This window comes from Onychomys torridus, chromosome 21 (assembly GCF_903995425.1).
Source record: "Onychomys torridus chromosome 21, mOncTor1.1, whole genome shotgun sequence".
NCBI lineage: Eukaryota > Metazoa > Chordata > Mammalia > Rodentia > Cricetidae > Onychomys > Onychomys torridus.
The window spans coordinates 269,746-282,893 of NC_050463.1; the positions used below are offsets into that span (position 1 = coordinate 269,746).

The 13,148-nt window shown below is 38.0% G+C and overlaps 1 pseudogene; it reads left to right on the plus strand.

The window, feature by feature from the left end:
* The first annotated feature begins 541 nt into the window (after positions 1 to 541).
* LOC118571868 lies at positions 542 to 5,831 on the plus strand (annotated as a pseudogene).
* The last annotated feature ends 7,317 nt before the right edge of the window (positions 5,832 to 13,148 follow it).

A 13,148-nucleotide genomic window follows, 5' to 3' on the forward strand; every position in this document is an offset into this window, starting at 1 on the left:
TTTTAGGGATATGGGGAAATGAGACAAGCAAATTCCCAAAAGTTTCTCTGACATATGTAGTGGTGAAAATTAAGACACATAATCTCAAGTGGGCTAAACAACAAATGCAGTCAGAAGTGTTGTCATACAAAGATTTCCCCACAAGTGATGTATATACAAACACAACAGAGACAGAAATACTAATGCACAGTGTATACACATGCAATCAATGATAAATATATAACTATAAAAGAGGCAACTATTGCCACAGATAGATTGAATTCAATGAGGGAGTACATACATACCAAATTGTCTCAGGAACCTGGTGGCTTAATAGGGAAACAATTGCATTTCACAGGTTTTGGGAATGTCGTATCATACAATCTTAATCAAAACCACTCATTAGTAGATGTTGAATTGTGTGTACAAACAAAATGCAAGCATTGGAATTGTAGAAGACATTGCATTTAAATTTTTAGATCGGATTGTTTTGAGTTTCGGCCTAATTGCTATAACACTTCTTTGCAGGCTGATAGAGCAAAACTACCAGCTTGTTTTGGCCATGTTATTTGCTGTTGAGGAAATCAACAGTAATTCCCATCTTTTACCAAACACCTCTCTGGGAATTGAGATTTACAACATTGGATATGCTGAAAGGAAGGTTCTAGAGAGTGTGTTTTATTGACTCACAGATTCGAGCATCCTCAGCCCTAATTACTTCTGTAGAAAATAGAGCAAATCAGCTGCTTTACTTACAGGAACATCATGGAAAACATCTGAACTCATGGGGACATTGCTGCATCTTTACAAATTTCCTCAGGTGAGTGAGAGTGACATGTGTGATGGGCAGGCAGGTCTCTTTTCACACATTATAACTGCATGCAAAATAAAAGTGAAAGATTTTAATTACTCACTCTAAAAAGACAACTACAGAGACAGATGAAGACACACTCCTATTTTTTACTTTGAAATGCAAGAAAGAGGATGAACAGTGGAGAGGGTGCTTGAAACCTTGAGACTTCAGTAATTTCCTGAAAACTTACAGGGAGTGGTATCTGTCTGTCAAGTCTGTTGTGCAGATTTTCATCCCTGTCACTTCAACCTGTTATTCAAGACTAAGATTGTTCTTCACGGCAATGCTCATTCTACTGCTAAAATACCACATTCCTTTCAGCTTACCATTGGACCTTTTGATTCTATTCTGACTGAAGGAAGCCAGTTTCCATCTCTGTATCAGATGGCTACCAAGGACTCATCTCTGTCACACGGTATTGCTTTTTTGATGCTTCATTTCAGCTGGAACTGGGTGGGACTGCTCATCACAAGTGACCAGAGAAATGCTCAGATTGTATCAGACTTTAGAAGGGAGCTGGACAAGAATGGAGTCTGCTTAGCTTTTGTGAAAACAGTACCAGTTCTAGGGGAATCATTATATTCAACTCCTGGGCATACTCTGGTGCATATTCTGGAATCATCAGCAAATATGATTGTAATTTATAGTTACAGAACTTCTTTATTAACTGTAATAGTAAATACATGGGGAAAGTTCATCTCTAGGAAAGTTTGGGTCATGTACTCAAAATGGGGTGGAGATAGGTTTTATGCATATACCATGTTAGATTCATTCCATGGGAGTCTCATTTTTTCACACCATCATGGAGAGATTTGAGGTTTTAGAAAATTTATGCGGGAAGTCACCCCTAGAAAGTACCCAGAACATGTTTATCTTCATATCTTGTATTTCAGTTGCTCACTTTTGCACTCTAATTGTCAAATCTTTCAAAACTGCCTGCCCAATGCCTCTTTGGAATTGTTGCCAGGGAACAATACTGACATGGCCATGAGTGAAGAAAGTTACATGTATACAATGCTGTGCATGCAGTGGCCCACAGTCTCCATGAGATGACCCTCAATCAAGTACAAGTTCAAATGAAGATAGGACTGTGTTGTTCCCCTGGCAAGTAATGAGCCTTTCATTGAAATGTAACAGCAGGAACATGACACCAGATGCTGCAAGTGCTCTCAATCTAGTTGTAATTGTAGATTCCTGTTTTTCTTTAATTAAGCAAGAGTTGGTATTGTATATTTCAGTGATGAGATATCCACGCAAGCCCATGTCAGTGTACATGATGAGTGGAGGTAACACTTTCCAAGTTGAAGTTTCATTTAAGAGAATAATACCCCCTTTGGTAGAAACAACATCAATTTCTCCTCCTATTAATAACTGAATGTGAAAATGTAGACTTTCTTTTGCATTTCTCACAAAACAAAGAACAAAACTAATGTCAATTATTCCTGTATATCAATAATTGTTATGTTCTCTTAAGCATTCCTGATTGTCCAACAAACTCAAGCAACTTCACGTTCCCCAACGAAGATCAGAGAAATTCAGAAAATGGGATGACGTAGCTACTTTGTATAGAAGTTGAGAATTGTTTACTATATAATCCTTCATCATTTGATAATGCTTGGGTTAATACATCCTCTAGAAAAATGACATTTAGTAACTCAATGATAGTTAATACCTCCCGGGCTTACCTTTGTTAAATGTTGTAGATACTTTCTCTAAAACATCATTAATATTATTCATTACAGTCAGGAAGAAACGTCATATGTGTTGTTCTCTTATAACTCTCTGACATCAATTTCATGACAGGATTTCACATCTCTTTTAGATTCAGCCTTTTCTGAAGAACATTCAAATGAAAAGTCCTGCAGGAGACCTGTGGTTCTGGATGGGAAAAGGAAGGCAGATGCAGAGTATGGTATTAACAACGTTTGGAATTTCCCAACAGGTCTTTCACTACAGGTGAAAGTGGGTACATTTTCTCCAAGAGCTCCACAGGGGCAACAATTATCCATATCTGAATATATGATTCAATGGCCGACAGTATTTTCAGAGGTGGGTGTCGATCTTATTTAAAAACTTCTAATGTATGTTAATAACAAAACAATATTTCTAAGTCCGATGACCCTTGCATCCTAAATTGGGACACATCAATATACCCATAAATCTCAATGTAAAAAAATGTAATGATTGCTTATTCTGATGAATGTATTTTCCAGTATGTTTCTAATTACCAATTTATTTTGACATTGAAAATCAAGATATCAATTAGTAGTTTTGCTACATAATAGTCAGAAAATAGCTGACAGGATGTTTATTTTGACTTTCAGGGTCTTAATTAATTATTCTCAACTTGACATAAATTAGAGTTACCTGGGAAGAGGAATCTCAGTTGAAGAAATATTTCCAAAATACTGGCCTAATGGAAAATATCTCAGGCATTATCCTGATAAATTATTGATGTGTGAGGAGCCATTAAAATGAGAGTAGATGCAGGTGGTCCTTAGTTGTTCAAGAAACAAAGCTAAGAAAGCCATGATTAGAAAACCAGTAAACAGAAATCCTATATTGTTCCCATTTTAATTCCTATCTATTTGTTTTTAACTCCTTACCTTACTTCCACTGATGATAAAAGGTAGGGTAGAAGTGAAAGATGAAATAAGACTTTCTGTCCACAATTTCCCTTTGAATGTTGTTTCATCACAACAATAATAACCATAAATAAGACACGAGCTTAGAGTGTCACAGTCAATCCTCTGGTAGTTTTTGCTTTTAAGTCTAGACAAATAGAACAGCAAAGTGTCCATTTTTTACTTACCTGTCTGTTTGTAAAATGTAGTTGACAAAATCAACATGAGAAAAGAATGTTGTTTTTGTTTTTAACATCACAGTTTCAGGGTAAAGCCCATCATGGGAGGAAAACATGACAGCACTGATTAGGAAAAACATATAAAGTCTAAATTGGACTACTAAATAGATATTTTACTGAAAATGGTTTTTCAAAACTTTAGTAATTTAATAGCAATGGCATTGTCTCAATATGTAAAGAGGCTTAAAGCCCAGAACACCAACCCACATTTGATGGCAGAACTCAGAAGTAGGGGAGAGAATCAAGTCCTGAATATTTTTTGCTGACATCTACAAATTAACACTGGCATATGTGAGACCTTCTTGCTACAAAATACAAAAGCAGGGAGGGGAGAAAGTTAAGAAAAGCTTTGAACATGTATTTAATGATATCCAATCAAGTACTATGTGAAAGTGAAAAATATTCTAGAGGAATGTATGAATAGATATAGTATGTGTCTTATGTTTGTGACCAACATCATTGGACAAGACTATTCTTACAATTGAATTCCATGATTTATGGAAATTAAGAAATTTTTTTAGAAGTAGTTTAAGGCTGAATTCATTTTGGCAGTGCAATTTTGTATTCTCGTGATTAAATTTGTAAGTTTTAACAATATTACAAAATATGAAGAAAACACAAGTCAAAACAGAGGAAGACATTAAAATAGTTTAATATGCAGCTAGAAGGATTAGGCTGGAGAAATGTGGTGTCCTGGGCGTTCTTTTTGTCAGCTTGGGGAAAGCTTGGAACAAGAGGGAAGAAGCACAGCTAAGAAATGCCTCTAATGACTGGCCTGTAGCCAAGGTGCTTGGACACGTTCTCCATTAGTGAATGCTGTGCATGGGCACCCCACTGTGTGTGGTGCCACATCTGAGAAGGTGATTCTGAGCTATATATCAAACCAAGTTGAGGAAGACAGTATATACTGGTCAAGATACATCACAGCACCATGGTCTCAGCCCCAGTTCTTGACTACTTATCCTACTTTGAGCAGAATATGAAGAATTCCCTTTATTCTACAAGTTGCTTTTACTCCTGAAATTTTTACAGAAGCAGAAAGAAATTCTAACTTGTGGGATTATTCACCTCAGAGTACTCATTTATTTTTGACTAAAATAACAAGAAATATGGTTGTGGCAACAATGCAATGAGATGGTACTGTGAAATATGTTTTCATAAAGAGAAAACTTGACCATGCATTCACAATCACCTGCATTTCTACCAGATATGGATCAGTGTATAAAGTGTCCAGAAATTCATTATGCAAATGAAGAGAAGAGATACCACAACCAGAAAACTGTGACCTTTCTGTCTTATGATGATCCCTTGGGGAAGGGACTCACAGTCACGTCACTGGGATTCTCTGTGCTCACAGGTATTGTTATTGGGATCTTTGTAAACCACAGAGACACTCCAATTGTCAAGGTCAATAATAGATCTCACAGTTATATTTTGCTTATCACTCTCATGCTCTGTTTCCTCTGTCCCTTGCTCTTCGTTGCCCTTCCCAACACAGAAACCTGTATCTTGCAGCAGAACTTATTTGGACTTCTCTTTACTGTGGTTCTCTCCACTGTGTTGGCCAAAACCATCATTGTAGTTATGGCCTTCCAGATTACTGCTCCATGGAGAAAGACAAGATGGCTTCTGATATTTCAAGCCCCTAATTTCATCATTCCAGTTTGCACCCTGCTGAAAGTCCTTCTCTCTGGAATATGGCTTGGAACATATCATCCATTTATTGACATGGATGTTCATTCTGAATATAGATACATCATTATTCTATGCAACAAGGGCTCAGCTATTGCCTTTTACTGCAGTCTGGCATACCTGGGAGTCATGGCCTTTGGTAGCTACCTCATGGCTTTCTTGTGCAGGAACCTACCTGACACATTTAATGAAGCCAAGTTCCTGTCTTCCAGAATGCTCATTTTCTGCAGTGTGTGGGTCACTTTCCTCACAGCCTACCACAGCACCACAGGGAATGTCATGGTGTCTATGGAAGTTTTCTCTATCTTGGCTTCCAGTGCAGGCATTCTATGCCTAATATTTGCCCCTAAGTGCTACATTATTTTGTTTGGGGCAGATAGGAACTCACTTCATCACATCAGGGACAAAAGCCACAGTAGAAACAAAAATTTACTTAAAACTTAGTCTAAGTTTTATGATTGAGTTTAATGATTCTTGAATTAAACTGAACTGTGATAGTTCTCTACCATTCTAACAGTCACATATAAGATTATGCTATGGTGTTCTAAACATAGCTCTGTAGGTACAGCTTCTTCCCACCAAATTGCCATTCTGAGCTTGATTCCTAGGAACCACATCGTGGAAGTAAGTAATCAATTTTTGAGACTGAACTAGTGCATGTCCACTCTCCAAAAATAAAAGACAGGTTTAATACATCTTTTGAACTAAATAGTTTGAGATATCATTGTCTTCACAAATATAAGACTTTAAGATTTTGCTTTGAAATTTGTTAAATTTGGAGCCTTAACTGTCTATGCAGCAGACCATATGGTTAACCTTCTGAGGCTTTTTGTCTTCATTTTAATTTCTGAATTTATATATCATTAACTTTGACCAGTGATATCTTTCCTTAGAGGACTAAGGTCTGCCAGTGCTGACCATGCAGTGTCTATCTGATACTGTTAATTTATGATCCTTAATATAGCATTGCACACAGTATAACTGCAACTTTAAGCTTTATAACACAATATTCTTCACAAAGTTTCACATTTTCAAATCTTTCTGTTCAAGTTTTCCTCATTGTCACTGTAGTCCTGAAACAGAGCAGTCAGTAAAAAGTATAACCTGGCTAAATGTGATCTGTCTTCTAATTTCTCCTGCTAAATAAACAATCCTTTCACTTTGAGGTTGGCCTCACATGGGCTAATCCAGTGACAGTGGTTCAAATTATATAAAATGTGTGGTATCATTTTATTAACCAATAGAATCCTTGTACCTCTAGGACCATACATGAATTGTAACTCCACTCAAAAGTATTCCCTCCACTTTATGGTCCTTCAGAACCCCACAAAAAGGTCCCTGTAAACTCCACTTGCCACATTCTGAAGCTTCATGGCCTCCTAGACATCTCTCTTCCACATTCCTTCTGTAAAGCAGACCAAAATTCAAAAACAATTTGGTTAAATTCATCCCAGCCACAGCCCATTTCCTCATATATGACTTTCAGGATGAGTTTAACTTTTGATATTTCTGTGACAAAATTAGTAACAGATTCATGCAAGGGCTATTTAGATTTCTAGTTTTAAAGAATAAATTCATCTGGTAGGCAAGGCACAGTAGTGATAAAGTGATGCAGATCACATTGTGTCTTTCCTCAAGGATATATTCTGACATTCAGGCAGCTGTCCCTTTTTTTCATAGTGGCATTTAAGCATGGAATTGTATTTTCCACATTCAATATATATTTTTATATCAGTTCAGTCTTTCTGTAAAATGCCTTATGCACAGAGAGAGTTGAGTTTGCAGTATCACTCAGAATTATCAAACTGACAATGCAGGGTCACCATTTGTCCTTCTGCCCTGGCTGCTGTTATCTAGTGTTTGCTTTGCCCGCCTTCCAATTTCAACTCCATCTGCCAAGAGTGACATTCTATGTGCCTTTTACATTATTTAGATAAGGGATGGTTTGATATAAATTGAGGGAGCATTTGATGTTTTTATGATGGTGTATAAAAATGTTTACCTATCTCTTTACATGCAGGGGCCATGTATATTAAAGTGAGATCTGTTTCTAGACACTGTCTATGCATTACAGTCCTGGGATTAAGTTGTTGGTCTTAGTATACAAACTTTGTACTTTAACATTAAGCTTAATTTGTATCACACATGATTCTCTACTTTTGAAAACTATTCAGAGTCTAAGCATTAAATTCACTTGCCAGCCTACATGCCTAAAACTCATAAAAATCTGTGTTCATAGCAGCATTTTTTTGTAATAGCCAGAACCTGAAAACAACCTAAATGTCACTCAACTGAAGAATGGATAAATAAAATGTGGTGCTACTCAGCAGAGAAAGACAATGACATCAGGAGGTTTGCAGGCAAATGGGTGGAACTATAAAATATCATCCTGAGTGAGGTAACCCAGACTCAGAAAGACAAATATGGTATGTACTCACTCATAAGTAGATACTAGGTGCATAAGGATAACCAGACTGCAACTCACAACTCCAGAGAGGCTACCTAGTAAAGAGGACCCTAAGAAAGACAGATATGCCCAATGATAGAAAAATGGATGAGATCTACATGAGCAAACTGTGAGTAATGGAGGGCAAGGGTCAGGGGAAAGAGAGCTTAGGGGAGCGTGAGGTCCCAGCTGGATCAGGGACAGAGAGGGAGAATAAGGAAAGAGATACCATGATAAATGAAGACTGCATGGGAACAGGAAGAAGCAGAGTGCTAGAGAGGTCCCAAGAAATCCACAAGGATACCTCCACTATAGATGGCTGGCAATGGTCAAGAGGGTGCCTGAGCTGACAAACTCTGGTGATTGGATGGCCAATCACCCTAACTGTCGTGACAGAACTCTCATCCAGTGACTTATGGAAGCAGATGCAGACATCCACGGCCAAGCCCCAGGTGGAGCTCCAGGAGTCCAATCAGCGAGAGAGAGGAGGGATTATATGAGCAAGAGATATTGAGACCATGATTGGAAAAAGCACGGGGACAAATAGACAAACTAGTGGAAACACATGAACTGTGAACCAATAGCTGAGGAGCCCCCATGGAACTGAACCAGGCCCTCTGGATAAGTGAGACTGTTGATTAGCTTGAACTGTTTAAGAGGCCCAAAGGCAATGGAACTGGGACCTGTCCTTGGTGCATGAGCTGGCTTTTTGGAACCTAGGGCCTATGCTGAGACACTTTGCTCAGCCTTGGTGTAGGGAGGAAGGGACTGCACCTGCCTCAACTGCATCTACCAGGCTGGGCTGACACCCCAGGGGAGAACTTGCCTTGGAGGAGGTGGGAATGGAGTGGATTGGAGGAAAGGCTATGGGGTGGGAGGAGGGAGGACAGGGGAATCCCTAACTGACATGTAAAATTAAATTAATTATAAAATGAAAATATTTTTTAAAAAATCTTTCTTTGATCCCAAATATCACATGAATTTTGTATGGTAACTCTAAATTAGTGGTTCTCAACCTCCCTAATGCTATGATATTTAATACAGTTGCTCATGTTTTAATAGACTCCCAGTCATAAAATTATTTTCATTGCTGCCTCTTAACTATAATTTTACTACTGTTATGAATCATAATATAATTGCTTGATATTTCTGATGATCTTAGGTGAACCCTGTAAAAAGGTTCTGTGACACCCCCCCAGAGGGTTCATGACCCACCTGCCGAAAATCACTATTCTAAATGTATTGGCAGGACATTCAGAACTTCAAAGTAATCCTCAGTTCCAAAGCAAAACAAATCTACCCTCTGTCACACTCTTTCCTTCCTTCTTTCCTTCCTTACTTCCTTCCTTTCTTGCCTACTTCTAGTCTTCCTTCTTCCTTCCTTCTTTCCTTCCTTCCTTCCTTTCTTCCTTCCTCCTCTTTTTTCCATATCCCTTTGTCCTTCTGCTAGGATCTTCCTCTCAGCTTTTTCTCTACCTAGACTCAACCTATTGATGCTGTCTAAGTAATCATCACTAGCTTTGAAAGTTCACATCTGTCAAGGAATTATTTCATTCTCTTCATATTTAATGATGCTTCTGTTGTTATGATCTTCATGGACTCATTTATTTGGTGTCCATTGATTCTGTTTAAAGATTTATTGCTAAATCTCTTTCAAAGTCAAATACTTGGATCCATTTTCCCTCTTTTATTAAAAAGTAGAAAATGAGTCAGAGATTCACTCATTAACACACACTCAAGAGTCCCATAAAATACTAAAGTGAAAGTTGTAATATATACTTAGAGGACCTGGTTCATATCCTGTGTAGGCCCTGTGCTTGCTGCTCCATTCTTTGTGAGTTCATATGAACTTTGCTTAGTTGACTAAGAGGGCCATGTAGTTCTGGTGTCCTACCTGACCTCTGGCTCTTACACTCATTGTGCCTCTTCTTCCATGGGGCTCCATGAGATTTGAGGAAAGAGATTTGAAATAGACACCCATTTAGAGTTGTGTGTTCCAAGTTCTCTCTGACTCTCTGTCTCTGTCTGTCTCTATCTGTCTCTCTCTGTATAATATTTGGCTGTGAGTCTCTGCATCTTTTCCCATCTTCTGCAGAAGGAAGCTTCTCTGATGATGCCTTAATAAGACACTAATCGATGAATATAGCTAAAGATCATTTGAAGTCATTTTGAGGTTACTTATTATTATTTTAAGAGCCATAGTGTTTGGTTTACCCTAGGTGTCTGTGATATCTACTCTCTGATTCTTAGTCAGGCAAGCAGTGTTGGTATGAGTTCCAACCTGCAGAGTAGGCCTTAAGTCAAATTAGACTTTGCTTGGCTGCTCCCACAGGCTTTGAGTCACAATTGCCCTGGCATATTTTGCAAGCAGAACAGATTACAGTTGAAAGGTTTTGTGGCTGTATTGGTGTTTATATTTCTCTTCACTGTGGCTTCCAGTAACAAAGACACTAGAACCACAGGTACAAGCTTGACATCTCCATGTTTAATGAGTTGGGTGGGTGTTGTCTTCAGCAAGGGGGCCTGGCTGTCAAATTGTGGAGAGAAAATAGTTGTCTTAGCAACAGTCTGGGTTGTTTGAGGATTCCCATGGGACCCCTTTTGCCAACAACTGAATTGGATGTACCCCATTCTGGTATTGAAAGCTTCACTTGTTGACAATAATTGCCCAGTTGTGACTCTGACTCCATCATTATTTTGAGACTTCATTGGATCACCTTCATATATTTTAGGACTCTTCCACTGCACTAGATTTCCATACCACCTTCACATGCCCCTCAATTCTAGTTCTTTCTAACCACAATCATTTCCTCTTTTAACCCCCAATCCTCACCTCCACACTTGATCCCTTTTTCTCACCCAACTAGCCCCAGTCCACACATAAAATCTGTTCTATTTCACATTCCCAGGGAGATTCATGTATCCCCCCAATCACTTCGTCTATACCTATCCTCTGTGGGTCAAATAAATGTAGTTTGATTACCATTTAGTAACTGCTAATATTCACATATAAGTGAACACACACCATATTTATCTTTCTTCACTGAAGATGTTTTTTCTTGTTCCATCCACCTGATTACAAAACACACTCATCTGCTTCTCATGTGTATTGTAATAGCCACAGATAGTATGAAAGAATCAAGAATCAACATTTATACATCTGTACTCTGGGAGAAATAATTCTAAGACCTTGAATTAGTAATGTTATATATTTTGTTTTGTCTCTTACCATACACACACACACACACACACACACACACACACACACACACACACATTACACACACACACACATTACAGAACTGGAGTGTAGAATGGATATCAAACCATACTCTCTTAGTTCCTTTTTCAGGTATGGCACCTATTTAAGCAAAGTAAATATAAGAGAATACAAAGAGTTAGTTGGGATTTAGATGTTTGGCATTCATATTGTGAAGTTTGATATTTGTTTCAATATACAAAAAAGTACCAATGAGCATTGCTGATCTAAGCTTCAGTATACTTTCACATTAAAAGATATAAAGATATATAGGGCAGAATTCCTGCACTATGAAGATTCATGGATACCCAAGGTGTGGGAGCCCATTTTCAGGCTCCTTGTGGATTTACCCAGCAGGTCCACACAGAGGATGATTAGGGCCACAGGCTTGAGGGCAGGTGTCTGAAATGGCCTGCACTTGGCTGTGCAGGGGGAGGAGGTGTTTTGCTCCACCCCTTGGCGTTTCTATAATTACCCTGGGGCAGAGACAGTTAGGGCCCATTGGAATAGGTTCCAGGCCCTCTCCAGGCTATCCTTTATTTTCTGTTTATCCCCGCACTATAAATCCTTCTATCTAATATTTCCTGCTGCTCACAGTCGAGAAAACTCTGGGGAGCTGTGGGATTGGTGGGTAAACGCCCCACACCAAGGGATATAAAGCCATGAAAAATGATAAAGGCAGAATGTCATATATGGTATAACCAGAGAGAAATTTCTACTATTTTTCAGTTATGAATAATGATATTCTTCATTTATTTGAGGCTGCATATTCTGTTTGTAGCTGAGTGAACATATAATGGAAACACTTTGCTTACTGGCAAGCACTTTGAATCTTTTTCTAAGATGGATTTGAACATGAGAGAAACTAGGAGTGAGACTACTTAAAAGGCAACAGCAAGTGTGTAGTGCACACTTAAATTTTGTTTAAAGTAACAGCTCTCTACTTAATAGTCTACAAAAGGCACACAAAAAAGAAGTTTTGTGGTATAAACAAAACCATATTTGATTGAACAACTGAATGGCTGAGTGTATAAACTGAGCTTCAATGAACCACAGTAAATACTTGCTGATTTCATGCAGGGAGCAGATGCAGAAAAGCTTCTCAGTATGGTGCCTGGGAATATGAATTTAGCAGATTTTTGATGAACAGTCACCTAGGGAAATAAAGTTTCAAGTTGAATTTCTTTAATAGGCTTTTTCCTTTGTTGGTATAATACTTAAATATTGACTCCCAAACAAAGGCACTTGTCTTTAATGTGGGTAGTGATTGTAAAATGAGACTTCAAAGAGACAGAAAATATCTCTCTATACTCTGGTAAAATTCATGTACATCCAGCAAACAATGATATTAATGCAACTGAGAACAAAATAAAGTTGTCTCTTAATTTTATATTGGAATTCAGGACCCAGAACATAAGTATGAATTTTCATTATACATACCAATTCTAAATATACATACATATTATTTTCTGCAACTGTAAATTATGGAAGTCTTCAGGCTAAGCTGGCTGAGACTAGCTTAAATAAAGAGAAGAAATTATTGGTTTGGGGCTGGTTTATGGTAGGAATTTTCTCTCTGGAACTCCCATATGTTACACCCTGTCTGTTATTATGGTTAGTTAACTGTTTTATTCTCTCAGAGCACTGTAAGTGCCCAAAATGCATACATCATGTTATTTTTCTCTGTCTCCAGAAATGTCTACCACACTGCTGTCAAAGTGATGTTTTTCAATAAAGATTTGTTGATAGCAACATAATTAAATTTGGACATTATTTTGCTACTTGAGGCTCATCAGTCAGTAGTGCCTGTAACTTGGTTCTATCTAGAGAAGAAGGAAATGAGACCAGCATGCACTAAGGACTCATTTTTTTGCCTCCACCAAATACCTAATGATTCTATGAAATAAGCACTATCCTTATCTTCCCATATATGGAAACTGAGGTGTAACAGCATCAGCTCCCCAAAGGTTGCCTAAGTAGAAAATTACACAATCAAGAAACACTCTCATGTAACTCCAGGAGCTGAACTCAGAACCACATTGATGTTGTTCATTTT